Genomic DNA, 15,251 nt, shown 5'->3' on the forward strand with positions numbered 1-15,251 from the left:
TCAACATTTGTGAGATGATTCACTTGCGGGTGGCCAGGACGGTTGTCTGCTTAGACCATTTCTTCTTCTTCTTCATTTCTCAGTTGATACCCCTTACCCACTCCTCAGATAGGACACCAGTCATCCATGTGCATTTGTTTGTTCTCTAAGTGACAGGGAGGTCTTCGTGTTTCAGGTTCTTGAATGCGTATGGCTTTGCCAATTTACCAATCACCAAGGGCTTTAGTTTCTCTCCAGTTGAGCTAGCACAAAGCAGAACTGTGAAACATTCTTTGGAAAGTTTTCCGCTCATACATTTGTCACCCATCATGACGAGGCTCCTGTCAGGCATCACCTTGAGTCCACACTCGTCAGCATTAAAGATGTTGTCATCTTTGAAGCCTCTGGTGAAGACTGGGAACTTTTTGATGAACTCTTCCACAACTTCTACTGGAACTTCCTTGGATTCACCACACAAGACTTTCTGGGAGAGCTCATATCGCTGTTTAAAATTTCTTGAGCCAACCACTTGATGCTTGGAAATCTGCCACCCCAAATTCCAATGCGATTTTACCAACTTCTTGGATCATCGACCTGAAGATCCGTGCATTAACTGCCCTCATTTGTTTGAGCCAGCTTAATGTGGCTTTATTGATGTTTTCCTCCTTTTCTGCTGTAGGTTTCGCTTCCCTTGCCATGTATCTCCAAGTACTCATGTTTATGTTTTCGGATGTTACTAACTGTGGTCTTGCTTACACCAAAATGTTCTGTCATCTTTCTTTGGCTGCTGCTTTTCAGAAAATGTAGATCAGCCTTTTCCTTCAATGTCAGCTCTTTGAGTTCTTTCCTTTGGGCCATCATGTCTTGATTAACTGTAACATTTTTCAGTAATTGTAGGATGTACCTACAATTCAGATCAGTCCTTCATGTTGAAAAAAATCTTCAGCAACACGTGATAAACAATAGGACAATAGGCCTAATCCAACTCAACTTTTCAGGTTATAGAGGGTAAATTAATACTGTCTGTCACAGTCCAAGTGGTCTAGATACAACTTACAGAGGTAGTCAACACAGAGAGGTCAGTCTTCCATTGAGTACATTTGGAACATGTCCAGTCTATGAAAATTAGGTCAGCTAAGGAAGTGGTCATTGTAGGGAGGTGGGCAACTAATGAGGTTCTACTGTGTTTAAATTAGTTAATTATGTGCATAACGTTTGGACCAATGGGTTTGTGGTCGATGTGTGTATGTGTTGTATATGTGTGTATATAATATATATATATATAATATAGGTCTACTTCATATGACCTAAATTTCATTTGACTGAAATTCATTTAACTGAGACCAAAACACTGAAAGTTCAAAAGACTGAAAACTCATTTGACTTAAGCTCATAACACTGACACATTAAAGTAAAAGGTATATGCCCTTTTCCCCACTGTAGTGTGATCTTGGAGTTGGTATTTATAGTTAGGGAGGTGTCCCCCACATAGTTTAGGTAAATATTGTTTTCTGCAAAGAGTTATTCATTGCAGTTATAAATATCCATGTGTATGGGTTAAAATGTATAAAGTATGTGTGGGGCTTCACCCCCCCTAACTATATATACTAACTCCAGGATCACACTACAGTGGGGAAAAGGGCATATACCTTTTACTTTAATGTGTCAGTGTTATCAGTCAAATAAGTTTTCAGTCTTTTGAACTTTGTGTTTTGGTCTCAGTCAAATGAATTTCAGTCAAATGAAATTTAGATCATATGAAGTAGACATATATATAATTATATATATATATATATATATATATATATATATATATGTATATATGTGTGTGTGTGTGTGTATGTGTGTGCGAGCGTAGTTGAAGGTGTGTTATTTATTCTGATGAAGACTCTGTGTTGAGACAAAAGCGCTCAATAAAATTTATTATTTTCTTTATATACCATAGGTGGACCTCTGTTTTTGGTGTTTGGTTTGTTACCAGCTTATCTGTTTGTGGCAATTGTCTGGACAGGCACATATCAAAAGGACCATTATAGTCCATGATCAGCTGATTGAGTGTTGAGTACAGTGGAACAATTACATCTCTGGATCCTCATGCAATACCTTTAGATATAAGATGTGTAATGTAAAATGACTTCTTACATCAGTGGATATGTAGTAATCAAAGGACAGATGTCCTTCATTATCACTGTTACAGTGCTCTTTACAAGTGTGATATCCTGCTGAGGATAGCCGAATATCTGGCCAGTATACTAATGCCCTTACACCTTCCAGGTGATGTATCTTCTACATCCAAGGTATATATGTCACATATGAGCCCGCTAATCCACATAATTTTTTTGCCACCCATCTGAATGCTACCTTGAATTTGGTCTACAAGATGTAGGTTGAGTTGTTTCAGCTACCAATTTTTCTATAGTTCAGTGCCTCATTGGAGTCTCTTCTGTCTTCTTTTTCTTCTTTTGGTTTTACTTTTTTACAAGTCATCCTTGAAGGGGAAAATGTGAGTGTGGAAGGCAGATTCCTCATAAAGACATACTTGCGCAGTGCCTTTTTTATTTGGGTGTTAAACGCAACCATATTCAGTGTGAAATCTGTTAGGCATTTTTCCCTAAGACACTGCAGTCATCTCTCATCCCTTCCCATTTACTTGGAGAATCATTGTCTAATACTATTGGCTCAGGGTACCATGGTCATACCTTTCAACATCTCGGAGCAAGAAATCTGGACAAAGGCACAAATAATGGGGGGACAAAGGCCCAAAAATAGGGACACTTTTTAAATAATGCTCTTACAAACTTAGAAAGTTGATAGAATAACAGGTTTTGCATTAGCATGAATTTTTCTGAAGAATATTAAGTCTGAAAATCAAATGTTTGTCATTATTGTTTGACTTCAGTCCTCAGTGATTTGCCAGTGATTTACCAGAAAAATACAATTTTATGAGAAACAGACCAAAAATATGAGTCGAAAATCTGGACCTTCTACAAAAATCTGGACAGCTGAGAGCTATGCATGACTTCTGAATCTGCCCACTATGATGTTAAGCCAACACTTAAGAAAAAAGCCAAAAAGACACTCACAGAATCTACTAGACTCCAGCCTTCTCTAGACTTCTCTTGTATGATGGAATATTTTGAGTGGGATTGTTCCCCGGTTTCTGACATTCAAAAGAGGTACCATGAACTCCTTCAAATAAATGCTCCTAGGCCTCCAGTTTTTGGATATCCTTTTGAACACATTGTCTTTGGCTTCTCAAGTCTGTGATTCCCAAACTCCATGACCCCTTTTTTTAGTTCATACAGAGTTACATGTATTGGTAACGTATCTAAATATGATTGCAGACTCTTTTTATTGCTCCTACTACTATTGGAATTATCTGGGTGTCCTTCTTTCACACTGCTCTGGTTTCTGCTTGCAAATCCTGATATCTAATAAATTTGTCTGTCTGTATGCAGAACACTGTAGTCACTGGGTGTGGCAATTTCAATGATCAATGCTATTTTTGTCTATCTATCTTTTGAACTGTTGGTAATGGATGATCCCATGTGATGTAGACTTCAACATTTTCTATGATGTTTTGTGGCTCATGTTTCCAATGTTTTTCAGCCACTTCAGTACCATAATGTTTGAAAAATCCCTAGTGCAACAATCTTGCCACATTATTATGCCTTTCAGTATACAGTCCTTCTGCCATTAGTATGTCATAACTAGTAACGAGGTGTGCGACTGTTTCCAGTTCTTCGGTTTTACAAAACTTACATGTGTCTCTCTCTCCCATATGTTCAATGGACTTTGTAAACCAGCGTGTATGTAGACCACTATCTTGGGCCACCAATTTTAACCTTTCATCTCTTTTTGTTTGAATTCACATCTCCTTAACCATTCTTGCATTCATACCTAATCAACATGAGGTTCTTTCAGAAGTTTTCAATACTTGCATCTGTATTTATGTGTTTTCCACATTTCTTGCCTTCTCATCTGGTCCTTCACCTTATATTCTTTCTTTTGTTTTTTGGTACATTCAGTTGCTGCCTGGTTTTTATCTACTGATTTGATTCCCATTCCTGCTTGATGTTGATATGCTTCTGCTAAATTAATCAGAGAAGTCATCTTAGATTTATTCTCCTCCTGTTTTAAAACTTTCACTACATTTGGATCTTGTGGGGTCAGTAGATATGTGTGGAGTCCCACGATTGCAGATCTATGCATGTAATCAATTTCAAGGAGGCCCATCCCTCCTTCGGAACGAGGAATATATAATCTTGGTATACACTGACTTTTATAAATCATTTGGTGAGCATGAAGTATCCCTATTTTAATGTCTAATCTATCCAACACTTTTTGAGGCCAGTCAATCACTCCAAAACTGTAAATTAGGACAGGAAGAGCAAATTGGTTTATAGCTTAGATCGTGTTTCTAGATGTCAGTGCTGTCCTCCGGATTAAGTTAAGTCTTCTAAAATATTCTGAGTTTTATTCACATTTGTTCATGTTTTATTGCTGATTCTTCATCAATTCCCAAGTATTTATACACTCCCTCTTGCTCAAGTTCTTTTATATCACATTCTTGTCCCAAACTGATGTTTTCCTGGTCCTGCAGTTTGCCTGCTTTAAAGGTTCCTTTTGCACATTTATCAAGACCAAATGACATTCTAATATCTGAAAAAATTTTGACAACCTGCAGCTGTGCTTTCAGTTACTCTTATGAGCTATACAGTTTTAAAACATCGACAAAGAGAAGAGTTTTTTGTTTTCTAGGAGCCAAATTGTAGCCATGGCCTAAGCTGTTAAGTAAACAAATTAATGGGTTAATGGCAAGGCAGAATAGCAACGGTGACAGAGAGTCACCCTGGAATATCCCCCTTTAAATTGTTATCCCTGGGATAGTAATCATCCTTTATCATGGCTTAATTGCAAAGTGGTCTGCCATTGTTTCATGGTTACTGTAATGTAGCCAATCAGTGTAGGGTGTATCTTATACAATTTTAAGCACTCTTTTATCTACGAATGTGGGATACTATCAAATGCTTTTTTGTAGTCAATCCATGACCTACTTAGATTGTTCCTCTTTTTTACAGTTCTCCGCTATAATTTTATTTAACAACAAATGATCCTTTGTTCCATATGACTTTCTTTTATTGCCCTTTTGTTCTACTGCCATAATTGAGTTTTCTTCTAAATTACTATAAACTCTGTTGGCGTCAATTCCCATGTATAGTTTATATGTCGTCGGAAGGCTAGTCATTGGTCTATAATTTTTAGGGTAGCTTGCAGGTTCACTCTTAAGAGTATTGTTTTGCCTGTTGTTAGCCAGTGTAGTGTCTTTTTGGGATGTGCATATAAACAGTTCTTACTCATGGCTAAATCCTCATGCAAAGATGTTAATACTTTTAACCAAAAGTTAGGTACTGCATCTGGGCCTGGCGTTTTCCAGTTAGAGCCTTTTTTCACTTTGTTTCAATCTCTCTGGCTGTTACTTTGTCACATTTCATATCCTGTACCTTTAAACCTCTTATTCATTTTTTTTTTTTTTTTTACTTCTTCTATCTATTTAGCATCTCTGTTATGATCCACAGGATCTTCATAGATTTCTCCAAAATGTTTCTACTTCCTCTTTTTTTTGGCGGTCTTTCAATTCCTTTTACCTTATTTCCCAGTTCTCTATAAAACTTTTCTGGGTCATCAATAAATTGCTTATTTTGTACTTTTTCCCTTTTTCGCTATCTGTGTATCTTCTAAGTTTTTCCACCTGTGCTGAAATTTTTAGTTTATTTGCAATAGTGCATGATAGATCCTGGTGTGTTCTAATACTGTGCATTGCTTTAATCACATCGTCAATCTATTCCTGCTTCTATAATCTTCTAAGAGTGACACTTCTTGCCTTAATTGCTTTATAGTTTTCTCTATTTGATACTTCCATGATGGTATTCGATTTCTCCCCTTCCTTTCCCTCACTACCCTGTGTTCTTGTGGTAGAACTTTAACAGTTATTAATTTAGCTGCACAGTAATATATCCTGTTTACTTCTGTTATATCACATGGATCTCTATAGGCAGTCCTAATTACTGCATTCATTTGTTTCATCAGACTTCTTACTTTTTGGGTTTTATTGACCTTCTGCAGTCTATTTCTTGGATTGATCTTAATGTATCTATCCACGTCCATTAAATCGAGCAACTCTTCTCTTAGCTCATTTTCATCCAAACTGAGGTCACATTCCTTGTTTTCCATTTCCTGCAGGTGTTCTATAGAAAGTTCTATAGCGTCTTCCTGTGGCACCTTCTCTCCAATTTCATCCTGTATCATCTGTTGATCCATCATATGGGAACTCAATGGCCTATAACTCCTCAAAATTGACTGCATCAGAGTTTTTACAGTTTCATGTTCCTTTCCTTGCTGTCGAGCTTCAAGTGAATGTTTATACAGGTTTCCTATGGAAGGCTCCAAAATATCTTAATATGGCACCTGACTAGTTGCTTCCTGTTCCACTGGTTTCCCCTTACTATGGATATCCATTTCTTTATCCTGTTGTGGTGCTTTCTGTATTGGATTTCCTACACTGAATCCTTCTCTTTGCAGGTGCTCCATAACCTCAATTTCTATTTCTTTGACTTTTCTTTTTCTACTTTTCGTCTTAGTCTTATTTTTTGTATTGTAAAGTTTTCCATATCCAGATTGCTTTGCCTATATTTCTCTTCAAATATCTTTGGTGCTGCTCTTTTTATATTGGTTAATTTTGCCTTTTCTTTTGCATAAATATTACAACATATTAAATCTATTTTCCTTTCCCTGTCCATATTTCTTCTTCACATGTCTCCTGATCTTCTTGCTTTTCCTTATTCTGGGGGCTCACTCCATCATGCTGTGATGTAGTCTGTGTTAGACCTTCTACATTAAATCCTTCACTTCGTAGGCAGTCTATAACTTCACCTTCTATTTCTTTAACTTCTGCTTTACTAATCTTCTTTTCCACATTCCATCTTTGTGATATTGATTTTTTATTGTGAAATTTTCTATATCTGGATGCCTTTGCCTGTGTTTCTCTTTGAATATCTTTGGGGGTGCCTTCTCTATATTCGTTAACTTGGCTTTCTCCTTTGCATAGATATTGCACCATATCAAATCTCTCTTTCTTTCCCATGTCCATATTTCTTTTTTATATTTTTCAAGTATCTCTATGTTTTGTTGTTTATATTTCTGCACTTCCTCAGATGCTTCTTTTTCCAAACAGATTAAACTTTCTTAACCTATATACTGTTTTTCAAAAATCTGTTGTATTAATGAACTCAAATTTTATTTGAAGCTTTTGACAGTTTTCCCTGAATAAGTATTTTTCTTTCCTCTAATGTCTCTCTCAATCATTTTGTATATCTTGTGTCTGGAAATTCTGGGCTTTTTACGTAATGGTAACAAAACATAATTTCTTTCTTATCCTCAGTAGTCCACTCTATCATCTGTAAGGCTCTTCTTCAGCCTGTCGCATTTTGTGATTTTTGTGGACTGCTACTTCCTTCTAAAACAGGGGGGGGGGCATCCTCACTCTGGGACTGGCCTGGCCTGGCCTGGCCTGGCCCCATTGTAAGAATGTTTTCATATTTTGAGGATTCTACACTGTCATTTTTTTCCATTCCTGGCACCAGTGCGCCTACCAGGATTGGGCACTTTTTATCCTGGGTCTTGTGCACCCAGCTATCTTTTTTGTTTTTGACTTACTTCTGTCCATGATATATGCTATATAAATACAGTCTCTATATCAGTGTCGATTTTGTGAAAAACAGGGTCCAATTCACGAAGGTACTTGCCAAGACTTGAAGATGAATTCAATTTCAGCACTACAACTCTCCTTTGCTTGCTGACTTTTTGTCTCTCTATTAGGCCCTGTAAGAAGTGTGACGTTCTCTAAAGTTCCTGAAGCTCAGAAGTTTTTGTGTGCAACTCATTCCTTTGATCTGGCTGTTGTTGAATTGGCTACTTATAAACCATCTAATTTGCTGTCTTCAGTTAAAGTTTTACCTTCTGATAAGGACAGTCTTGCCCTGGGCTGCTCTGGAAAGGTATGGAAAAGTGTACACTTCTGCTACCTCAGCTTTCAGGAACATCAACTACTAGACCCTTATGACTAGGTATGTATTGGTCTCCTTTCTAAGCTTGGTGGCACTTTGACTGATATGCCTGGCTCAGAGGCAAAGGTTTCTGACATTTTCCTTTTGAGTTTTTCTTCTCAGGTGGCTTGTCATTTTACTAAATGCAGCTGTGATGCTGCAGATGCTTCCTCTAGGACTGCTGCATCTGGATCTGTGATGAGAAGGTACTCTTGGTTGTGCCTACAGGCTCTTCCCGAGGACATCAAGGCTAAATTACTGGATTTTCCTTTGGAAAACTAGGATTTCTTTTCTCTCTAGTACTACAGCCCCTCTGCTTTAAGACCCTACAAGATAAAGGTAAGGTTCTTCAGGATCTGAAACAAATCTTTCTTTCTCCTGTTCTAAATTGAGGAGAAAGTATCCATCTAAGCCTTCATTTGCACATCTAGATAGCTTTGTTGAGGTAACCAGGCTTCCTTGACACTTTTTCCTGACAAGCATTCTCAGGGTACTAAAGGTCAGTTTTCCCTGACAACTCTGCTTCCATTTGACATTCAACCACTTCTGTCCTTTGGCCAGATTTCTCTGACCCTCCAGTTAACTCTGTCTTTTCCTATCTGGCAACAGATCTACACAGACTCTTTGGGTGAGTTCCATTATCCAAAAAGGTTATTTTATGGTTTGGAAGTTCCTTCCCCTATTCTCAGGCCTTCCTCAACCTCCACTTTGCCAGCTGCCTCATTTTCCTTTGGTTCTTCAGGATCTTTTATTACAGAGTTCCTTCCTTCAGGATGCTGTCTCTCCAGATGCTGTTTCCTTTTGATTCCTGATTTTTTTCTGGTATCCCTGGATTTAAAAACTGTTTATCTATGCATTCCTATTCACCCCATCTTCAAAAAGATTTTACATTTCTTTGTTTCTTCATCACATTATCAGTTCTCTGTTTTGCTTTTTGGTCTTTTTACAGCTCCTAGTAGCATTGTTGCCTCACAGCAAAAGGTTCTCCCGTTCGATTCTCAGCTGAAGTGCGGGAGTGCCTTCTGTGTGGAGTCTGCATGTCCTCCCCATGGTTGGGTGGCATTTGAAAGACATGCGTAAATGGGCATGCCTTCGTTGAAGGTTGGATGTTGAGCTGGCACCTCGGCGTTCGTGAAAATCTACTGCCAATCATTAGCGGACCAGAGTTCCACTGTGGCGACCCCTAACCAGGAAAAACAGAAAGACAAACAACAACAACAGCTCCTACAGTATTTCCCAAATGTTGGCACTAGTGCTAGCCTTCTGCGGACTTCAGGCAATTCAAATAGTCCATTACTTGGACTACCTTTGGATTTGGGCCCTCAGAAGTTCCTGCTTTGGGATCTTCTTTACTAATTTTTTTTGCAGTAGGGTGGTGGAGAATGGGGGACACTCCAAATCTCAAAAAGTTTATATTGACCCCCTTTCAGGACCAAGTGTTTCTGGGACACAGGATTCAGACTATATATAGCAATGATGGTTTGTCTCCTACCTCCAAGGTCCTCTCTTTGACTGCTTATTTTCAGTCTCCTCTCTCTCTCTTGTTCATTCCTTCTTGCAAGGGTGTACTGGGGTACATGGCATCTACTATTCCCATGGTTCCCTTCACCAAACTCAATATTAGAAATTCCAGTGTTATCTCAAAACTGTTTGACTTCAGCACTGTCATCCCCTGAATTGCCCTTTTCCTGCCTAGCTCTGTATTACCATGTCGAAAGACGTGTTTGCCGAACATGCCTTAATCGACACAGAAATATTGACCTGTTAAAATCCTGATCAGCCGCTTCAGCAAATTTTTTCCCAGAGGAAAAAAAATCGCTCAGCCATACACAAACAAAAACAAACTTTCAAACCCTACATAGTAGGGGGCTTCACCCCCCATCCCCCTCTAACTAAATATACCAACTCCAAGATCACACTACAGTGGGGAAAAGGGCAAATCCCAGATGACAGTCAAGCACTTTTCCCCTGCGAAAAAAATCCGCTGAAGCGTCCATTCGGGATTTTAAAGGGTCAATAATTCTGTTTCGATTAAGACATGTTTGGTAAACTCGTCTTTCGACATGGTAACATAGATTATCCTGTCTCCAGCTCAAGTTCCAGTGGTGGATTCACCAGATTTCCCTAAATCCAAGCCATCTTTTCTGGGTCCTCTTCCCATTCAGGAGCTGTACACAGATGCACCTGATGAAGGTTTGGGAGTTTCCACCAACAACAAAACAAAAAACAAGCCACCCTGGTGGAATCACAAAATCAGTAGGCAGTATAAGAGAAGGAAGAAAATCATGGCAAAAATTAGAAGGGGCAGCACCTAGCAGGATAAAAACTCTCTCTCATCAAACTAAACAAACAACTCAGAGGACAAATAAAGTATACCAAAGCCAAAGTTGAGGTAAATTTGGCTCCCAGGCCAAGGACAACCACAAAGCACTCGTTAGCTAAATCCACAGCCTCAAACGAAATACACAATTGTGTACAGAGTTCTTTGTAAATGGAGCCACCTATACTGAGTGAGAAGACATAGCAAACCTATTGGTCAATAAATTCAGCTCCAAATTTACCCCTCAACCTTCCCCAAGAAATGCCATCAAATATGTGTCCCTGCCACCACTGGGAACAGGCCATTAATGCTCTCTCTAAGGCCAAGAGCACTACATCAATGGGCCCAGACAATATCCCAGGATGCCTTCTAAATAGACTGAAACATGATCTATCAGGTCCTCTGGAATTAAACTGTAATCTTCAAATAGGCTTCATGCCTCAAGAATGGAGAAAAGCAACAGTCATCCATCTGCACAAAGGTGGGACATCTATAGACCCTAAAAACTACAGACCAGACCCATAAGTTTCAAAGCCCTGGAAAGAATTATCATGGAAATGGTCAATAATGATACAGTAAACCTCCAGACACTGGATCCAACCCAATTTAGTTTTGTCAAGGGCAGATCATGCCTACTCAACCTGGTGGACTTCTTTGAGAAAGTCACCAAAGCAGCGGATGAGGGCAAAATAGTTCACACTGCCTACCTTGACTTGGCCAAGGTCTTTGACACAATACCTCAATTTGGCATTGTTGACAAACTCAAGAGGTTAGGTACAAACACGTCACCCAGTGGATAGCCAACTGGCTCATAGACAGGAACCAGCAAGTTAGAATTGGGGAGTCCACCACTACAAAGTGGCCACTCACAAGTGGTGTCCATTAGGGATCAGTCATTTGGACTGCTCCTTTTTGGCATTTACTTCTCTGAAGTCAAGGCTAATATCAGTGGTCTCTCTGGCTGACTAAATTGGTAGATGATTGCAAATTAGGAGCTCTCATTGAATCCCACACTGATACAAATGTTCACCAGGAAGGGCTGACACAGACAAACAACTGGTGTCAGAGCCACAGACTAAAACTAAATGCCAATAAATGCGTAATAGTATCCTTCAGGAAGTCATCCACCCCTGGTAACTGTCATATTAACAACACACCCATTAGAGCTGACTCAGTAGTCTGGGATTTAGGGACCCACATAGACAGTAATCTAGCCTTTGACCATCACGTTTATACAATAGTGAGGAAATCATTCTATGTTGCAGAACTTATAAACAAAGGTATAGCATCTAGGTCCAAGAAAGTCATTGTTCCATTGTATTCAGCATTCATCAGACATATCATTGAGTATAGTGCCTCCTTTGGAATGTACGTAACAAGGTATATCCAACAAGTGGAACATCCACAGATGTTCCTCACTAAAAGAATACAGGGCATAAGTAAAATATCCTATGCAGACCACTGCAAGACCCTATCCCTGTATTCTGCCTCCTATAGGCTGTTGAGAGGAGTTCTATGCCTGGTGTGCAGGGCATTGTCAGACATCACTTTGATGGAACTCCTGCATATTCACAAAACAAACAGCACCAGAATTACCCATTCTAAAGACTTAAATCTTGCCTGTGATATAAGTAGGACCTGTTGGAAAGACAGGTATGTATCCCAGAGACTACCCTGTCACTGGAACAGACTCTCCATCCATGAGAAGTAGAGTTCCTCCCCAACCTAATTTAAGTGCAACAGATGATTGGATAGAGAACGGGAAATTTATCCCTGGTTTGGCACCTATGTCACTAATGGACACAGGTAGCCTGTAAATGTTTTATCTACCAAGCCTCTGCTTAAACTTATGAAGGGTACTAGAACTTGTCAGAAATTTGGGATACATGGCTAGGGTAAAAAAGGCCCTTGTAGTTGTTAGCCTAGTAAACATGTATGAACCTATGAATCTCAAGTTCCTGGGACTTGGTCGCATGAACAACTGACAGACAATATCAACATCAAGAAATCGAGAACTCTCATTCTGGCCTTCATGCCTTCCAGTCTGTTTGGGTTCAAGGTTCTCTAAGGATTTTTACAGACAATACCACAGTCATGTGGTGCATCAACAAGCGAGGGGGCACAAAGGTCTTACCTTCTTGGCAGGGTGGCTGTTCATGCTTGGGATTCTTCAGGCAGTTTTCATTCTCTCAGAGCACAATCTTATGGCAGACACTTTGAGAGGGTCCAGAACAGATCCTCATAAATGGATGCTTCACAGGAAGGTGTTTCTGGACATAATACACCAGTGCGGTATTCCTCTAGTAGATATTTTTGCCTCCCCCCTGAACAGGCAACTTCTTCAGTTCAGTTCCAGATAGACAAGTCCTCTGACTTGGAAAGTGAAGCCCTGTCTTTTTCTTGGAAGAGGATATTTCTGTATGCCTATCCCCCTCTTCCTCTGCTACCAAACATCCTGCACAAATAAATTGTGGGACAGGCCCAAAATCTCATTGCTGACTCCCTTTGGCCCATACAGCACTGGTTCCCTCATCTGTTTCATCTCATTCAGGGCAAGATAATTCACATTCACCCTCACTTACCCCCTCTTCAGTTAACTCTTTGGTGCCAGAGTTTTGATTCCTTTTAGAAACCAGTTTTCTGAGGACGTGCACGGCACCAGAAAACCAACTACTAGAATGCCCTGTATGACTAAATGGAAGAGATTTTCTGTTTAGTGTCTCAGAAATAAATTAGACCCCTTTTCTATGGGTATTCCTAAAGTCCTTTCTTACGTGTGTGAGTTGCTGATATCTTGTTTGGCATATTCATCAGCCGTTTCTGCTTGTCTGCCTTTGAGTCCACCACTTGCTTCTTGTTTTAAATTCAAACAGTTTTTGAAAGATATCCTTCATATTGGCTCCCCAAGAAAACATATTCCTCCTCCTTGGGACCTTAATTTTATTCTGGAGAAATTTAACTCCATGACCCCTTTGAAACTGTGGTTTTGTCTTCCTTGCAGCTCTATGTTTGAAATATTATACTGTTGGTGACTCTTATTTCTGCTGAAATAGTCTACGAAATTGAGGTACTCATGGTACTTCCACCTTATTTTGTTTTTTCACAAAAACAGAGGCTCTCTTCATACCAGTCCTTCTTTTATTCCCAAGTTGGTTAATGATTTGTCTTTGAATCAAACAATTCACCTTCCTTCTTTTTTCCCTTCTCCACAGAATGCTAGTGAGAGGATTCATTGCACCTTGGATTTCCATAGTGGATCAGGTATTACATAGACAGGACAATAGATATCAGGAAATTTGAACAACTTTTTTTGTTTTCGTTTCACAAAATTGTGCTTGTCTGCTTCTAAGCAAACCTTCTCCTCCTAGATCTTTGACAATTTTCTTTTGCTTTTCTTTTCATGACAAACAGCTTACTTCTTCTGCTTGTTGTCATTCTACCAAGGCAGTAGTCTCTTCTGGGGCTTTATTTTCAAGGGTTTGTATACTAGATCCATTTTGGAAGCTGATACTTGGTCTTCTTTACACACTTTTACCAAACATTGCAAGTTGGATGTCATTTTTGGGGGACCAAGGTGAGTTTTTCCAGACATCCTTCATGGCTTTTTAGATGGCTGGTCTGTGGCTTTTTTCCCCCATTCTCTCCATGTAATAAAGAATACTGCAGCAGTGAGAAATAGGACATCTACTGTTATGCTAAGATCTTTCACACATGTACTTTCATTGTCGATATATATTCCCAGAGCTCTAACTACACAATAAATTATCACCTTGTGATTTTGGTGACATTGTGTTACCTTGTGCTTATTTTTTCATTGCTGTGTTGGTCTGTATTAAATGTTTTTGGTTCTGCTGCCTGCCTGGCCTTGGAGTTCCTTAAATTATCAGGGGTGTGTTGTCAGTGTGATAGTTACAAGGGGAGTCATGATTGCCAAAGGATATGATTATAAACTTGACATTTAGTTTTAATCTGTGAGATGACACCAGCAATTTGTTTTGGACAGACTCTCTCTGAGGATCTAGGTTCCTCTGGGGAGTTGATAATGGCACAAGTTTACGGTCATCTACAAACTTCATCAGCCACAAACCCTTACATTTAAAAGATGCAAAAGAGATTAAAGGAAATTACCACTAAGGTGTTAGTACCAGTTTGTGTATCTATCATATATAATAGATACACCTCCCTTTTATACCACATTTGCCCATTTTCTTTACATCAACACTGTGCACAATGAGCATCTCTATACATGAAGAGAAAATGCCTAGGAGTTTGACACACTCATCATGTAATTGCATCTTAATGTAGTCACGTTAAATATATAATTACAAGTTATCATATTAAACAGTAAAACCTACACCTTGACAAAATAAAAAAATATATATGACTGTTCCAATTAATACTCATGCCAATTCTTGAGAATACAGTAGTAACATATAATGCTTTATCTAATACTTTATTCCCAACTTATGAATCAAATAGAAAATCTCAGCCCCACCTTCTGAGAATGCCACCATTCTACTAGAATACAATTCCTATGCACATTAAACACTCCTAATCTCTGTTAAGATTTGGTCTTGCACTATGGATTGGCAATAAACACAGTCAACCAGAAAGGAATAGAGGCAGAAGGGAAAACTGCTTTAAAAGCTGTCACATGTTTCCCTTTGCCACATTAAAGAAAACTTGCGTCCAGCTGAAGTGTTGATCAGCTTTTAAAGCAGTTCTTTGAAATGACTGGTCATATGTGTCTGTTTAGCAGTAGTAATTGTTTTACTGGCTTTCCTATACTTTTTTTTCTGTAACTGGTAATATATGGAGCAGATAAAGCTCCATGCACTCCAAAAAAG

Source organism: Protopterus annectens, chromosome 17.part0, assembly GCF_019279795.1.
Source record: "Protopterus annectens isolate FY-2018-M chromosome 17.part0, PAN1.0, whole genome shotgun sequence".
In the NCBI taxonomy this organism is placed as follows: Eukaryota; Metazoa; Chordata; order Ceratodontiformes; family Protopteridae; genus Protopterus; species Protopterus annectens.